Consider the following 17,796-nt stretch of genomic DNA (forward strand, 5'->3'; position numbering starts at 1 on the left):
GCGGCGCGGAGGGCGCTCCCCTGCCGGGCGCTCCGGGGGCGGGCGGGGGCGGGGGCGGGGGCGGAGGTGCGCGAAGGTGCCTCGTGGGCCCGGCGGGGTTGGGGCGGCGCGCAGGCGCACTGGGGCCAGCCCGCCGGCCGGGTCCCGGGGTACAAAGGAGCGCGGCGCCGCGCGGGGGCCCCCGGAGGTCTCGGGAGCCGCCTGGGGAGGGGGGTCCCTCCCGCCCCGCCCCGCCCCTCCCCGCCCCTCCCCGGGCGAGCGCTGCTGGGCCTCCCCGCCTGGCTCGCCCTCGCGGGGGCGGAGGGCCCCGAGAGCCGCAGCCCGTTTCGGGGTTTAATTCTGGCGCTTGCTCGCCGGCGCCGGCTCCGCCCCCCGCGCCCCGCCCCCTCCGCCGAGGTCCGGGAGCCCGGCGGGCGCGGAGCCGCAGGTCGGGGAGCGCGCCCGGAGGTGAGTGAGGCGGCGCCGCGCTGCGTCCCGTGCCCGGCGGGGTGGGCGCGGGCAGGCGGGCTCGGCGTGCGCCGGGGGCCAGGGCACCCCGCGGGCTCGCGCTCCCTGCCCCCCGCCCCCGCCCCCGCCCCCGGCGGCCTCGGGGCGGGCCCGGGGTCGCGGCCCCAGGGGTTGCTTGGGGCCCTGCAGCCGCCGGCCGCGGGAAAGTGCGGGCGGGGGGCGCCTGGGACCCCGGGGGCCTGTCCTGCCCGCGACCCGGTGCGGACCCTCCCCGAGGCGGCTCCGGGGGGCGCTCTGGGCTCGGCTCCGCGCGCGCGGCGGCGGGCGGCCTCCTGATCCCTGCGTCCCGGCGCGGCAGGTGGCCTCGCTCGCCCGCCCTGCGCCGACTCGGCGCTGGCTCCGGCCGCGGCCGGCGGGGTCGGCGGGGTCGGCGGGGTCGGGGGGAGGGAGGCGAGAGAGGGAGGGGGAGGGCGGGGGCGCGCCCCGGGCCAGCGCGGCGTCAGGTCCGCGGAGGCTGCGAGCGCCCCGGAGCGCGCGGGTCCCCGACGTCCCCTGTCCCGCGCCACCTGGGCGCACTCGCGGGGTCCCGCGCCCCGGGCAGCCGCCGCCGCTGGCGCCCTCCGCGCTGGCCCTGGGCCCCGGGGAGCTTTCGGAGGCGGCTCCTCGCGGGGGTCCTGCGAGTCTGCGGGAGCCGCCCCGCAGCGGGGTGAGGCGCGACGGGAACCCTCCGGGGCGTCCCCCAGCGCGGGCGGCCTGCACCCCGCACCCCGTCCCCGCGAGCTTCGTCTCTCCTGTTAATTAGTGAAACGACCGGCGCGACGGCCCGAGACCCACACGGCGGGGCGGCCCACCCGCGCGCGGTTGTGCGGTTTCTCGCCGGCCTCGCTGCCCCGCATCCGAGCGGGAGGAAATCAGAACCTGCTTCCTCTTTTGTCAATTCGTGGTTTTATCCACCTTGATTTCTTAGGTGATGCTTAGCTGCTCATCTGCTAATTGTTCCTTTCATCCAACTTTCACTACCGGAAAGTGGGGCGCTCCCGCGTTGTACTTATTTTAAAGATTCAGATGTAATAAACATGCCCTAAATGTACCCTTTTCAAGTGTTCAAGTCCGTGGTGTTTAGTGTATTCACGAAGTTACACGGTTATCACTGATTCCAGAACATTTTCGTCACCCTCCCAAAGGAACCCCATCTCCATTAGCAGTGATTCCTCATTTCACCCTCCCGCAGCCTCCTTCCTTCATTTTAAGGTGTAGTTTTTCCCAGATTGAATTAGAAATTGAGAGATTATTAACTTCAGACCCTTTTTAGTTAATGGATTTGAGGGAAGGTGCTGCCGATGAGGCGGTGGAAGAAAATTTAAGTAGGGGCTGTCCTGTGGTGAGATTAGTGTCTAAGGATGCAGAAGGGGCCAGTGGCGAGTGATGGTCTCCTAAAGAGGCACTTCCATGAGGGATGCATTTTATCCCCCAGGTGGGGGGGGGGGGGCACAGGGGTGCTTTGGGGCACTTTGTGAAGTTCACAAACCCCTCTAGTGGAGGTTCCACCTCAGAAAAAGTGAGTTCTGTTCTGTGTGTGTGTGTGTGTGTGTGTGTGTGTGTGTTTCAGGGGGAAAAATGATAGAGCAAAAAGGAGCAAGGTTTTAAAAATAGTTTTGTTTTAAATTATCCAAACTGGCCCAAAGAAAAGAAACCACAGGCAAATGGCCACTCGAATCGATACAGTCAAGACCTAGGTTCGTTTTGTGAATGTCAGCATTTGCTCACAAATAGTGCCAGGAGCTGATGTGTTCTTGCATTAGCCTCCTTAGTCCAGGGAGGAGGGGGAGGATGGGCGAGGGTGTAGCTGAGGAAATTCAAGGAATTGGGGAGGAGGTAGGAGCAAGGCTGACACAGGCAATTGCTTGTGGGAGCAGAGGCCTGTAGGGCAAACAGGTTCAGAAGCAGCAAGGGGGATCTCAGGGAGAAATTACAGACACATCACTCAGGCAGCTGTTGGATTATTTGTGCATGTTTTTAAAAAAAAAAAAATCAGTGGTGAGCAGAGTTGAAGCAGCCCAAATGACACAACCATCTTTACACTTCTCTTTGGCCCTGCAATCAGAGAAGCCAAGTTGGTTTCAAATGTTGTGGGACATTTTATGCCTCTGTGGCATGGGTGGCTTAGCTTATGCCATCTGTTTTTTGTTTTAAGTAATTGTTAAACTATAGCATACAGACCAATCGTAAGTGTACAGTGTGATGAATTTTCACAGTGAACGTAAAGTTATAACTTGCACTGAGATCAAGACGCAGAATGTTGCCAGACTGCAGAAGACTCCTGCTCTTTTCCCATCGCTTTTTCTTCCCATGGTAACCAGTGTCCCAGCATAGATCAATTTTGTTCATGTTCTCTGTGTGTGGTGTAATCTAGTATGTTTTTTGTTTGTTCGTTTGTTTTTCAATCTGGCTTCTTTCTCACCAAATCACTTTGGTGAGACTTAGCCGTGTTGCACGTGGCTCTAATTCAGTCATTATCTTTACTGTGCAATATTTCATTGTGTGACTATGCCCCAAATTAGCTATCTGTTCTAGGGCTGATGGGCGTTTGAGTGGTTGCCAAATTTTGACTATGGCCAGTAGTGTGGCTGTGAACATTGTAGCACATGTCTTGATACACTTGTACACATTTGCTTAGGGTATATGCATAAGAGTAGAAATGCTGAGTTCTAGACTCTTCAGTTTAGAAGATCATGCGAAACATCCCAAAGCGGTTGTATGGTTAATACTTCTTCCAGCAGGATGTGAGAGTTCTGTCCTGTTTTAAACTGTCAAAGCAGGGCAGCCCGGGTGGCTCAGCGGTTTAGCGCCTCCTTCAGCCCAGGGCGTGATCCTGGAGACCCGGGATCGAGTCCCACGTTGGGGTCCCTGCATGGAGCCTGCTTCTCCCTCTGTGTCTCTGCCTCTGTCTCTCTCTCTCTGGATTAAATAAATAAAACCTTTAAAAAAATAAAAATAAACTGCCAAAGCAGTAAATCTACAAAGAGTTTCACAGATGGGCAAAAGGTAACCCATATTTGCCCCATTCTAGCAGATTATTTCAGTTGTGTTCACTTTGGGTGCTTTTCTACGTCTGGTCCTGTTTTTATGAAGTCATAATAGTCAATTTGGTATTTTGTTTCTCTTAACAGTATGTCTTAATATTGCTTCAGTCTCTGTGACTTTCAAATTCCTGCACACATCCACAATCCTGTGGACAGGCTTCCATTTAATAAGCCCCCACACACAACCGGAAATGAGTGTTAATTTTTTGGAGTTGTACATATTGCTACAAAAACCATCTTTGTGCATATAGTTTCCTCCCTGCCTCTTGTTTGGGTCACTTCATAAACTAGAGACTCTCCGTTTTATGGCTCCGGGTCCATGTGGTTAAACTACTACCTGCAGAACCCAGCTGTCCTTGAATCTAGTACAGAATTGTTTAAAGTAACCTTTAGGTGGCTAATATGTTACCTGCAAAAAAGGTGTCTAATTGGTTTAAAATGTAACTCTCGAAGTAACAGTGAAGTTGACCCTGATACCCCCTTTTTAAATAGTGTAAATGGGACTATTGTAACTTCATTTGCCAGTCATGTGATTTTTCTTTATATTATGCTTTTTTGCAAATGTACTAAGCTAGGAGTTTTAGGGGGTATAAGAGGAATCATACCGTTAAGTAGCTGGTTGTCCAGAAATTATGTACAAAAATTAAAAGTAGCATCTAGGCAGAATCCTTTCATGTGACAAAGGAGTGTTTAGTTCACTTCCCAGATATTGACTGCTTCTGTGAGTTCTGAATCAAAAGAGGTCTTTCTTGCCAGGATGGTTAGGATCGGCTTCTCTGAAATGTAAGACTTGAGCTGAGCTTTAAGGGATCCTTAGAAATTGGTGAGGGAGCAGATATCTCCGAAGAAAATACCACTGAGTTATCTCAGGAAGGGAGATGAACAGTACACAGCCCATTCTGGACAGTGGGAATGATGCCAATCTTATTCTTTTTCTGAAATATAGTGAAAATTGGTGAACTAACATGAAGGCAAAAAAAATAATTAGAACTTTTGGGGAGAAAACTTTTTTACTTTCAAGTCAGCATCATGGGGTTCGATTATGAATCCTTGCCAAAGATTACCATGCAGTGGGCTTCTGCATTGCCTGGTTATATGGCTCTAAACTCACTCTTTCCTCTCAAATAAAATGCAGCAAAAATTTCCCTAAACTTGCATGTGGAATAAGCCAATATCAGCTTACCTTTAGAAAATAATAAATACTTTCCTACTTCTATGCAAGACCCTGGTGAGGAAATCCAGAGACCCTCACAGAGTTCGTAGCAAGTGGGGAGATAGAAAGAGAATTATAGTAGGAGGCAGAAGGATGGAAATATTTGCTATTAATGGCCCATCCTGGAAATGTAAAGGGTGGAAAAATTAATGCTGAGAGGTTTGTGTGATATTTAAGGAGATCGGGCCTTGGAAAATGTAGGCAGGTGGAGATTAGAGCAAAGGGCATTGCATTTTAGGGCATAGCTTTTGAAAATGCAAAGGCTTCTGGTAGGGCTTGATGTAATAGTTTGGTCAGTCACCTCTTTGGAGACTCAGGTGACTGGCAGCTTGAGATTATACTCTTTGTCTAGTGGCTTCCTACTGCCAGGCTAACCTGGTTATCTTTGTGGACATGTTGCTCTGGGCCCAGATTGGCTGATGTGAGTATAGGTTGTGTTGCTTGCTGTGTGACTTTTGGCACAGTTACTGAACCTCTCTGTGGTTCCGTTCCCTGTTCATAAAACGAGGATGACAAAAGCAGTCCCCTCATGGAATTACCTGAGGATTAAGGGAGTTAAAATGCTAGAGGGTCACTGGGGTGGCTCAGTTAGTTGAGTATCCAATTCTTGATTTTAGCTCAAGTCATGATCTCAGGGTGTTGGGATCAAGACCCGTGTCAGGCTCCATGCTCCGTGTAGAGTCTGCTTGGGATTCTCTTCCCCTCCCTTTAACCCTCCTGTGTGCGTACTCTCTCTGTAATAAATAAATCTTTAAAAAGAAAACAAAAACCATAGAGAGCACTTCAAAGACTACCTGGTACACCATTAATGCTGAATATGTCCACTGTTGTTTCTTTAATTTTTAATTGTTTAAATTTTTTAAGTAATATTTGTATAGAAAATAGTGCCAACAACAAGCATTTAAAATGAAAACAAAAACCTCGTCACTCCTCTCTGATCCCTGCTCAGCTATAGTCTCTTATGGGGTGTTAACTCTCTGGTTTTTTTTTTTGTTGTTGTTGTTATTGTTGTTGTATGTTCTTTTGGTGGATGTCATTGAGCAAATGACCTCAAACCTTAGTGGCTTAAGCAATTCTTTCATGGTGTTATGGATTCCATGGCTCGGGGATTGGGGCATGGCTTGGCTGAGTGTCCTTGTGGTGGTGCAATCTCTGTGTAGCAACCACCTGGTGAATGGGCTGGCCTGGAGGGTCCAAGGAGGCTTTGCTGCCATGCCTCGTGCCTTGGCAGGGATGGCTGGGAGATGGGGCTCAGGGTTGACTGCTGACCAGAGTGTCTATTACACATGGCAACTTCCATCGGTACTCAAGTCTGCTCACAAGGCCCCCAGCTCCCTTCATGCGTTAATCAGGGTTCTTTGGAGCAACAGAACAAGTAGGGTGTGTGCATGTTTATAGAAAAAAGAGGTATGTTAAGTAGTTGGCTCACATGATTATGGAGGCTGGTGAGTCCAAAATCTGCAATGTGAGCCAGCAGAGTGGAGACCCAGGAGAGCCAGTAGTGCAGGTGAAGACCAAAGACAGTCTGCTGGAGAATTCTGTCCTGCTCGGGGAAGCTGATCTTTTTGTCCTATCCAGACCATCAACTGATTGGATGAGGCCCACCTGTGTTATGGAGAATAGTCTGCTTAACCCAGTAGTCACTGACTTAAATGTTAATCTCATCCTCAGATACTCTACAGATGGACAGATACAATTAACTTGAGCTAGAATACCTCCAGAGAACCAGTTGGAGGCTTCCTGGCCTTTTATGACCTAGCCTCAGAGGTTACATGACTTTCCTTTCCTCAAACTCTGTTGATTGGGTCCATCAAAAGTCTGCTCCAACTCCAGGGGACACGGGCCTGCCACTTGATGGGAAGAGTGTCCGCACATTTGCAGCCTTCTTAAACTGCCACAGTGCACCCGTGATTTCAACCAACTTGGCAGTTTCCATTCATTCTCCAGTAAGGAAGAAAGGGAATTAATATTACCCCCACCTCTTTTCTCTTCTTCTCCCCAGTTTTATTAGATATCCCATTATTTTTATCTTGTTATTTTTAGTTCTCTTTTTTCAATTACCTTTATAATTTTAAATAAAGCACTCCATACTTGACAAGGCCATGGAAAAATGAGGTTTGTTTAGTGTGTGCGTGTATGTTCAAGCAGTGGAAAAGAACAAAACTGTCTACGAGGAGGCCTAACAGAGAGGCTCTTATTAAAACACTCCAGTCACTAGATGTGTGAATTGCTTGCGAGCATGTCCCCTGATGCGCACAGCAGGTGACATAATCCAGTGGTTCTTATTTTCTCTTTGGCTTTTAAACTCTGATACCTGTTTGCCTTTTTTCTTCCTTGAGCTTTATGTTTCAAGTATGAATGCTTTCTCACTGATGAAGAATCTTAAAACAGATACACTGTTGAGTTGTGTATTTGTGTATGGATAACATACACCAGAAGAACCTATCAGAACTAAGTATCCTCATGCTTTTTTCATTACAGGAGCAATCAGGTAATTGGAAACAGTTATATATTTCAGTGTCAGAAACCCTGTTGGAAGGTTTTTTTTTTTTTTTTTTTTTTTTTTAATTAGTTAATGGAATTGAGCAGTGGGGCTTAGTTTAACGCTCAGAAGACATACTAATCCCTTTTTATAATTATCTGATCCCCTGAGAAGCACACAAGAGCCTCTATTCTTGTTGGTTTACATTGTTGTATTGCAGATAAAACTCCTTTGTATATAATTTTTGACTTGATTAGAGGTAAGAAGGTAAATATGTTGGTATCTGCATTACGTTTTGGACTAAAGTTATTCAGATTTCTGTTGGTCTTTCTGACTAGTTCACCTGTTGACCTTGGGGAAAATATGAAAAAATAATGAGAGCAAAGGTAGAAATCAAGCTGAATCCATCCTCCCTCTTTCTCATTCTCCTTCTATCTTCCTCCTAACCCTTTTTCCTTCTCTCCTCTTCCTCCTCAACAGCTCTTTCCTATCAAAACAACTCCTTAGGAGTAGCCCTTTTTAGGGGTGGTGACTGACCCTATTAGGTGATGCTACAAGTCATTTTTCTGCTAAATGCTTGCTCATCTCCCTTCCCCCAAATAGAGCCATGGACCCAAGCTGATCATCTTTGTATCACGCCCGTGGGCTGTCCATCTAATATCACAGGTCAGTTTTGTCAGTGTTTAGACTTTAATATGTGGAATCGCAAAGTGTGTACCCTTTTGTGTCTGGCTTCTTCTCCATGTTGTATTTGTAGGATTGATCCATGTGATCTTATGTGACAATGGAGTGTTCTTTGCATTTTTTGATTGTGTTCTGCAGTGTGACTATACCACTGTTTATCCATCGTCCTGGAGACTTACATTGGGTTGTTCCCAGTTTGGGACCAGCATGAACAGTGCTGTCACGAACAAGTCTGTGCATGTGTCCTGGTGAACGTATGTATACAGTTATGTTGGGTGCACATCCAGAAACGAAGTTGCCAGATTGGCTGCACACAGTTCTGCTGTGGTAGAGATCTCTGTAGCAGCTGTATTCATCTATCTTCCCAGCAGTGCTGTGTGAGTTCTCACTCGAATGCTTGTTATTCTCCATTGTCTTATTCTAACCAGTTGGGTAAATATATATTCTTGAATTCCCCAGACTCCAAAAAAAAAAGGGCTCATATTCTTTTCATGTTATGGCATAGTGAAATAGAAAAGATTAGACCAGTTAAAGAATTCATCTAAAGATTTCATGTCAGCTTTTTAACTAGTCTAGCTTTTTTGTTTCTCTGTGTCATAAAATTCAGTTCTCATGGTATTTTCTCTTTTAATTTGGTAGGGGATGCACGTCAAGAGATTTACTATTAATAAAAGTCAACAAAACATTATGAATAAACTCTGCAGGTCCTGAGCAGTAAGGCTTTCAGTATATTTGAAGGCTGAAATTTTGCTTATGCCATCTTATCCTTTGAACTTCCCTGATTTGTTAAGTCGATTTACTGATTTTTGGCATATACTATGACATTTTTATAGGACAATTTGTCTAAGTCATGCTCTGTAGATGGCCAGGAATTAAATTTCCACAAGGTAGCACAACAGAAAATTTGAACTCTTGACTCATCATTTCTTAAAGGCAGAAAAGAAGGAGATTGTCCACACAGGGACACTTTGGATATTGTGTTGGTTCAGTGGCAATTGCCATTTTTTAGAAAATGGAATGAGTCGTTTTGATGATACTTAACATGTGATTTGATGTGCTTGAAATTTGTTTTGATGTTTTTCCTCTTGGCCTTTTGAAATTTCATCCTTCATCTTCTACTTGAAGCTGCCTATTTTATCTTCTCAGTTGTTTCTTTTTGAGGATTGTATGCCTCTCAAGGAAGGCAGCCCAGCTTCAGACTTAGTGCAAACATCCTCTCCTCCTTTGAATATCACTAGGGGTGTTGCTGATCAAGGGACAGGCACTGTTTATCTTCAGGGCCTTTAAGGCTTTTGTAGGGACTCTTTGGCCCGTTGGTGGCAAGATTCAGCCCTGTGTGGCATAGCTTATAGGGTCTTTAGAAAACACAGGCTTCTGACCTTAAGAGCAGAATGAGACTTCTCTGCCTCCAGAGACCCCCACCCTTTGACCTCCTTTCAGAGTTATAGTTCAGGAAGGGGGGGAGGGAGTTTGCAGGATCTCCATCAAGGAGAGAAGGGTGGGAGGGAAATGATTGAAACAACTCAAATTTTCTTAGCCCAGGCAGGGTTTCAGTAACAACTAGAAGCAATTATTTTATTTTTATTTTTATTTTTTTTTTTATTTATGATAGTCACAGAGAGAGAGAGAGAGAGGCAGAGACACAGGCAGAGGGAGAAGCGGGCTCCACGCACCGGGAGCCCGACGTGGGATTCGATCCCGGGTCTCCAGGATCGTGCCCCGGGCCAAAGGCAGGCGCCAAACCGCTGCGCCACCCAGGGATCCCAACTAGAAGCAATTAAAATAGTTTACTGCTATGGGAGTTTTTGTATGTTGTTTAAAAAGTAGATTTTTTTTTAAGTTGAGGGAATTCAAGACTAATCCTTTCACGAAGTCATATGCACTTGTGTTCTGCTATGGGTTTTTTTGGTTTGTTTTTTGTTTTTAAGATTTTATTTATTCATGAGAGACACAGACAGAGGCAGAGATATTAGCAGAGGGAGAAGTAGGCTCCCGGGGGTCGGGGGGAGGCTGATGCAGGACTTGATCCCAAGACCCTGGGATCACGACTTGTGCCAAAGGCAGGTGCTCAACCACTGAGCCACCCAGGCATCCCTATTTTTTTATTTTTAAAAAAATTCATTTATTTATCTTAGAGAGAGCAAACAGGGGGGAAGAGCAGAGAGAGAGGGAGAGAGAGAACCCCAAAGAGATTCCACACTCAGCCTGGAGCTGGTCACGGGCCTCGATTCCGCAACCCTAGGATCATGACCTAAGCCAATACCAAGAGTCAGACCCTCCACTGACTGAGCCACCCAGGCACCCTCAGGAGAGTTTTAATCATTTTCAGGTTAATAGAGAAGCAGAATGATCTCTTTTTGTTTGTTCTTAGGTTTATTTTAGCCAGCCTCTAGAAACAAAAGGCTACTGTTTGGATAACCAGGGAAGCCAGGAGAGCCTAATTGGAAGGACTTTGTTTTCCTTTAATGAAATCCCGTGTGCTCATAAAGCTGTCTCCCACCTTGCAGAGAAGAGGATCTCTCACTCAGAGACAGAGTGCTGCTGTGTCTGGGTTTGGTGCTGCCCACGGCTGGGAAGGGCATGCCAGCAGCTCCCCCCTCGATGTCAGGAATGAGTAAGAAGGCCTTGAGGACTCTTAGCCAGCCCAGAGCCATTGCATTACAGTAGCTTTACTACAGTGGGGGAAAAATGTCCTTCTTTCCTGTCCCATCACCTGTCCCAAAGCTCCCAGCTTTGCCAGCAAGAGGAGGAAATACTGCTTAAGGGCTTGACATTTACATAGTTTTGGAATCATTTTCATAGGAACTTCCTCTTTCAAGGAAGAGGTGTCATGAGCCTCTGGCCTCACATCCAGTTTGACCGAATAACCAGGCTTACCTGTTTATCCGATTTGGCCTGACTTTGAGCTGTGACCAACAGATGTCTCTTCTAGCCTGGGTTCCAGGCTGGATAGAGGGTGGCTGAATCCATGGAAACTGCTTTGTTCTCAACATCTCTTCTTCCTCCGTGGCCCAGGGCAGCTTTTTCGTCCCTACTTTCTTCCCTGTTTCTTTACCTTTATTTTTATTTATTTTTAAGATTTTATTTATTTATTCATGAGAGACACAGAGACATAGGCAGAGGGAGAAGCAGGCTCCCTGTGGGGAGCCCAAAGCAGGACTCGATTCCAGGACCCCAGGAACAAGACTTGAGCTGAAGGCAGGTGCTCAGCCACTGAGCCACCCAGGTGCCCTCCTTACCTTTATTTTTGGGCTGGCCAGGTTGAAAGGATCTGATTCAATACAGGCAGTGGTCAGGAGCCTGGGCTTAAGAGTCTCAACTCTTACACTTCCCATCAGGAGTATATTTCCTTTGCCTCCTTGTGTCTGGAAAGAAACAATATCATTTTGCCGTGGTGTTTAGGTGGGTGTTGGGTGGGTGTTGGGGGGTGGTGGTGGGGGAAGCAGGGTGGAGAAGGTAGGAAGGAAATATAAAGGAAGGAAAGTCTAAGATACGGTGTTTCCTAACTGTGAAACTCCCTAAAAGAACATCTCAAAAGAGCTGTCCTGTTTGCTTAGGGCCAGAGGAGCAGAGAAAGTTCTGCTGTCCCAGGCAGCACACAGTGGATGAAAGCACCCTGGGATCAAGTTAAAGGGCCGAGACAGGCTCAGGGACCCCGATTCTGAGAAGTGCCACCACCCTTATCCCCTCTCTGCAAGGTCTTCCACAGTTTTGGGTGAGCAAGGTCATCTGTCTCTGCCTGTAACATGGACGTAAGGAGAGGTCTGGGACCAAGGAGCCGAGGTGATCAGTGAGGTCGTGGGTGTGTGAGCCTTGCCGGAACTTTGTTGAAATCTGGATCACTCGCCTGCTATCCCAGCCAGGAAGGCTCAGTGATTGTGTGGGACGATAGGATTCCTGGTAATTGCTGTTGGTTATTGAGGTTGGGGTACTCATCTCTGGAGGCCCTGGGATGGGGGAGTTGAGCTACATTCTTGGGACCCCACATTGGTGCTCTGCACATCTCTTCCAAGGAAGCACCTCCATACAAATGCTGGTTGTGCAGGGCTGTGCTGAAAGCGTGTTTTGGGACTTTTAAGGGCTGGTGTGCAAGCCATTCATCATTTATAATAACGTTTCCAAATATACTTGATAAACTGTGGGTACATTACTGGCTTTTAAATCAATGATTCATTGTATCTGAAGCTTTGAGGGAATTGAGGAGAGTAACTTTGTATTTATAGTCCAAGGCCTGAGCAAAAGCTGGGTCCCATTCAGTTAACTACCTTTCTTAAGTCAATGAGTGTATATATATATATATATATACATGTATATATATATATACCCAGAGAATTGGGTCTTTTTTTCACAGCAACATGTATTATTTTGCCTTTTCTCGTGTTCATTAAAATTAAGAACTTTGATTTAGCTGTATAAATTAAGAGTGGAAAGGCAAGTCACAAAGTAGAAGATATTTGTCATATATCCAATAAGCAGCTTATCCAGAATGTGTCGGGAACAGCTACAAATCAACAGGAAAAGCAAAACCTAATTTTTTAAAAAGATTTTATTTATTTATTCATGATAGACATAGAGAGAGAGAGAGAGAGGTAGAGACACAGGCAGAGGGAGAAGCAGGCTTCATGCCAGGAGCCCGATGCGGGACTCAATCCCGGGACTCCAGGATCGCGCCCTGGGCCAAAGGCAGGCGCTAAACCGCTGGGCCACCCAGGGATCCCCGCAAAACCTAATTTTATTTTTATTTTTTATTTTTTTTAATTTTTTTTTTAATTTTTATTTATTTATGATAGTCACAGAGAGAGAGAGAGAGGCAGAGACATAGGCAGAGGGAGAAGCAGGCTCCATGCACCGGGAGCCTGATGTGGGATTCGATCCTGGGTCTCCAGGATCGCGCCCTGGGCCAAAGGCAGGCGCCAAACCGCTGCGCCACCCAGGGATCCCGCAAAACCTAATTTTAAAAAAAGATTTATTTATTTATTCATGAAAGACACACAGAGAGAGGCAGAGGCCTAGGCAGAGGGAGAAGCAGACTCCCTGCAGGGACCCTGATCGCGGATCATGTGCTGAGCCAAAAGATGCTTAACCACTGAGCCACCTAGGCATCCCAACAAAACCTAATTTTAGAAGTGAGAAGGGCATTCAGTATCGTCAGTCATTGGGAAAATGCACATTAAAACTACTATAAAATGCGAACACATATTCAAATGGCTCAAATTTGAAGAACAAACCCTGATAACCAAGTATTAATGGAGATAGGAAAAGCTTAAACTCTCATTCACTGCTAGTGGAAGTATGAATTGGTTTGATCACTTTGGACTTTATTATAAAGCTGAACAAATACATGTCCTATGACTTAAAATCCTAGATACATATGCCCAACAGGAATGAGTGTGTATGTACAACAGAAGTGTTTGCAAGAATGCTCATAACAATGATAGACACATAAGAGAAACTGTCCAAATGCCCATGAATGGATAAAAAAATTGTGTTAGGGTTATGCATGAAATATTTTACAGCAATAAAAAAGAACAGTATTGCTGCTCAGAACAACATCATGAATATTGAGACACATTTTATTGAGTAATATAGATATTAAGTAAAAGAAGCCAAAGTTTACATATTTTATGATTTTTTTTTTAAAGATTTTATTTATTTATTCATTAGAGACACAGAGAGAGGCAGAGACATAGGCAGAGGGAGAAGCAGGCTCCCTGCAGGGTGCCTGATGCGGGACTCCATCTCAGGACCCTATGTCTCTACCTGAGCCCAAGGCAGATACTCAACCACTGAGCCCCTTGTATGATTTATTTTATATGAAGCTCAAAAAGAGGCAAAAATAATCACTGGTGAATAGAAGAATAGGGCAAGGGGCCTGGGGTGAGGGGTCTATTGACTGGGAAAGGACATAGGGGGCTTCTGGGATCCTTATGACGTTCTCTATCTTTGAGCTAGCTGCTGGTGTCATGAATATGTTCATTTGTAAGAATTCCTCATGATTAAATATTTAAGATTTATACTTTTCTGTGTGTGTCTTCCTTAATTTTAAAAGTTTAATAAGATCAAGCCTTTAAAACTAAATAAGCCAAGATTCATAAGAAACCAGTTGGGCTTATCGGCTGTGTAAAAAGAGACACTCATTTAAACTGGCGGAGGCAAACCAAGCATCAACAAGAAGGAGTTTGTTGGGAGGAACCCAGTGAAACCCCAGAACGTAATAGCCCAGCCAGTCCCCCTGAGAGTTAGGACCTGAAGTTGATTCCTCTTGGTCACGCATAGTATCTTGTCTCTAGCATTTGTACCATACTTTGGCTTTCCTCAACAGAATATCTTCTTCTGTCTGCTTGAGTAAGAAAATGGCAACCCAGCCCTTGCTCATCACAACACCCTTCTCCAGCCAAACTGCTCTAGCTCTCTCCTCCCGCCCCCTGCTGATCTCTACCAAGATCTTCCACAATCTAGCCTTACAGAGGGACCTATTATATTGTATCATTTGGGGATTATGAAGTAGTTTCCCAAGTGCATGAAGTTTCACACCTTCTGGATACAACTTTCTCTCCAATGGTAGGAAATAGTGTTCCTAACTTGATTTGAACTTGGCAATGCAAACAGCCTTCCTGATAACTATTGTGGACTGGGTAACCATAATGGTGGGAACCATGATCCCCAGATTTAGGACTTCCCAAGGCAGAGTATATTGCATTCTCTCTCTCCCACTCTCCTGGGTCAGCTTAGTCCTAGTAAGGGTTCTGAGTTTCTTTGGGCATCCAGCTTGCCAAACCCCACCACAAATTTGCAGGAGATGTGCTGAATTTTTCCTCTAGCAATGAAATTTTTAAATGAATTGCTGTATATATTCATCAGAGTAGCTATGAGAAGGGTCTTTAAGCATTGTTTTCCTTTGGCTTCTAGAAAAAAGTTTGCGAGATCTTGATTTTCATCCGTATGTTTTAGTTGCTCATTTAAAAAACTATTTGCACCATCAGATCTTACTCATATTGGTAAGATTTCCAGGCAGAGGCTAACGGTAAAAAGCTAAAATAAACCTGGACTTTTTTGGGATTGAATTCTACATCTCATAAAATCCCAGGTAATTACATTTCCTTGTTTTGCTGGGAGACTGGTATGCCGGTTAAGTTTATAACCTTGATTCTTGTTTTATCCCCCCATCAGTTAGAGATTAATTACATGCCTATGGAAGGCTGAGCTGTTGAACCTTATCTTCTTTGAACCTACCATTGTTCTCGACAAGGTCTTCTAAAGGTCAAACAAGTAACCTAAGTTTCCCCTCTCTTTTTAAAGCACATATTTATAAGGTAAAAACTTTAATTGGAAAAAAGACATTATTTTCAGTTTATCATATATGTTATGCAATTGATTAGCATGGGAATTCATTGGCGGTAAGACCTGCATGTCTTTCTACATTCATTACATATCCATATCCATATGAATATTACATATTCATTCTACATATTATTCCATTGATCATTAACTCATTACATAATAGCTGTGGCTCTGCTCCAAAGGCCTTCAGTATTCTAGCTCCAGATCTGGGTTCCACGAGCCACCCCACTCTGGGACATAGTAGAGGATGAGAAAGAGAATGACCAATCCATTCTTGGCTATTAATGCTTCTGTTTATAAGTCACTTCTCACATTCACTTGGCTATGGCAAGTCACATGGCGAAGCCTACCAACAGCGAGGTTGGTGTAGTTAATTCTTCCATCTGGAGACACTGTAAGTCACATGACAATGGGGAGTATAATCCTTTTATAGGGACTGCAGCAGATAATTGAAACGACAACATAATCTACAATGGAAAACTGTCTTTAATTCTGAGAAGTTTAATGGCCTGTATGCTGATTCAGAAACAGTGTTTAGAACTGATTACATCTGTATTTCGGGGTTTGTTTTGAAAAAGTTATGCTTCAGAAATCTGCCTACATATGGAAAACAGAGTCTAGTTTTTATACAGGACTGATTAATCTTTTATGAGTTGGAGAGCTGTGCTCACAATTTGGTAACTTTCCACTCACTGTTTCTTAAGGGTCTGCATCTGAATTTAAACAGGAAGTTACTCTTTTTACTCTCTTGACTTTTATATCTTGATTTTCTGTGTATTATTGCCATCTTATTGGCCAATTGTCTTTGGTTTAATTGCCTGAAGTAATATGGCTTTGGCAGCCAATCGATGGCAGATGACACTGTAAAAAGAAGAATAGACATGAGCCTTTTGGAGAAAACTGAAATTTATTAGGGCTTAGTGAATCTGTCCTGGTATTTTTTTTTTTTTTAAGTGAAATTGCTGAGCTATTGTCAATATCCTTACTGGGGAATTTCTGTCTTAGTGTTGACAAAGGACAAAATCAGAACCCTTTGAAGAAAGATGGCAAATTGCAATTGTACATGCTGTGAGGTATGAAACTTGAATGCTTTGAGTGGTTATCTCCCATCTGCGTGTTGGGGAGATTCAGAACCCTTTTTGGGAGCCCGGCAGGGAAACGTGGCCATGCTTAGAGTTTTGCCCCCACAGCCTTTTGTGGAGTGGGGGGCCATCTCTTTAGGCAAGAGTCTTGCATAGTTTCTGGTTATTATTTTTTTTAAAGATTTATTTATTTGGGGAGGGGCAGAGAATCTCAAGCAGACGTCCCACTAAGCACAGAGCTCCATACAGGGCTTGATCTCACAACCCTGATATCACAACCTGAGTCAAAATCAAGAGTCAGTTGCTTAACCAGCTAAGTCACCCAGGTGCCCCTAGTTTCTGTAATTTTTGTTAAGAATGCTGAGACTTCTTCTGATTGGTTGAATTTTTTTTTTTTTTACAAAAACAACCATGAGATATAATTGATATAAACATTATATTAACTTTAGCTGTATAATATAATGATTCAATATTATGTATTTTGCAGAATGATAGTTAACATCCATCACCACACAATTACAAATTTTTTTCCGTGTAATAAGAACTTTTTTATTAAAGTTTTTCATTTTATTTCCAATTAGCTAATAAACACTGTTAGAATAATTTCAGGTGAACAATATAGTGATTCAGCAATTCTGTACATCAGTGCTCATCATGATAAATATACTCTTTAATCCCCTTCACCTATTTCCCCAGCCCTCCATCCATATCCCCTCTGGTAACCATCTGTCTGTTCTCTGTAGTTAAGAGTCTGTTCCTTGATTTTTCTCTCTCTTTCTTTTCCTTTGTGTGTTTCTTAAATTCTATATATGAGTGAAATCATGTGGTATTTGTCTATGACTGATTTCACTTAGCATTATACTCTCTAGAGCCATCCATGTTGTTGTAAATGGCAAGATTCCATTCTTTTGAGCGGCTGAGTAATATTCCATTGTATGTATATACCCATTTTCATTATCCATTCATCTGTGGATGGACACTTGGGCTGCTTCCATAATTTTGGCTATTGTAAATAATGCTGCCGTATACATAGGGGTGCTTGTAGCCTTTTGAATTAGTGTTTTTGTATACTTTGGGTAAATACCCAGTAGTCTGGGTCATAGGGCATTTCTGTTTTTAACTTTCTGGGGGACCTCCATACTGGTTTCCAGAGTGAATGCACCAGTTTGCATTCCCACCAACAATGCACAATGGTTCCTTTTTCTCCACATCCTTGACAACACTGTTGTTTCTTATGTTGTTTATTTAGCCATTCTGACAGGTATGAAGTGATATCTCATGGTTTTGATTTGCATTTCCCTGATGATGTGTGATGTCGAGCAGCTTTTTGTGTGTCTGTTGATGTGATGAGAACTTTTGAGATCACTCTGCAACTTTCAAATAACCCAGTATTATTAACTATAATTGGTTGGCTTCTAAGGTAAGTGGACCAACCCTTGATGGGTAACACTTAATCAGCCCCAA

General features: G+C 44.8%; 1 protein-coding gene across 1 annotated transcript in view; it reads left to right on the forward strand.

Moving 5' to 3' along the window:
- Positions 1-305: 305 nt before the first annotated feature.
- The window catches only part of KANK1 (KN motif and ankyrin repeat domains 1), a 207,706-nt gene continuing 190,215 nt past the window's right edge, over positions 306-17,796 (forward strand). The window contains exon 1 of the mRNA XM_049092391.1: positions 306-447. The gene's annotated coding sequence lies outside the window, so the exon portion shown is untranslated. The remainder of the gene's footprint in view (positions 448-17,796) is intronic.

This window comes from Canis lupus, chromosome 1 (assembly GCF_003254725.2).
Source record: "Canis lupus dingo isolate Sandy chromosome 1, ASM325472v2, whole genome shotgun sequence".
Taxonomy (NCBI): Eukaryota; Metazoa; Chordata; class Mammalia; order Carnivora; family Canidae; genus Canis; species Canis lupus.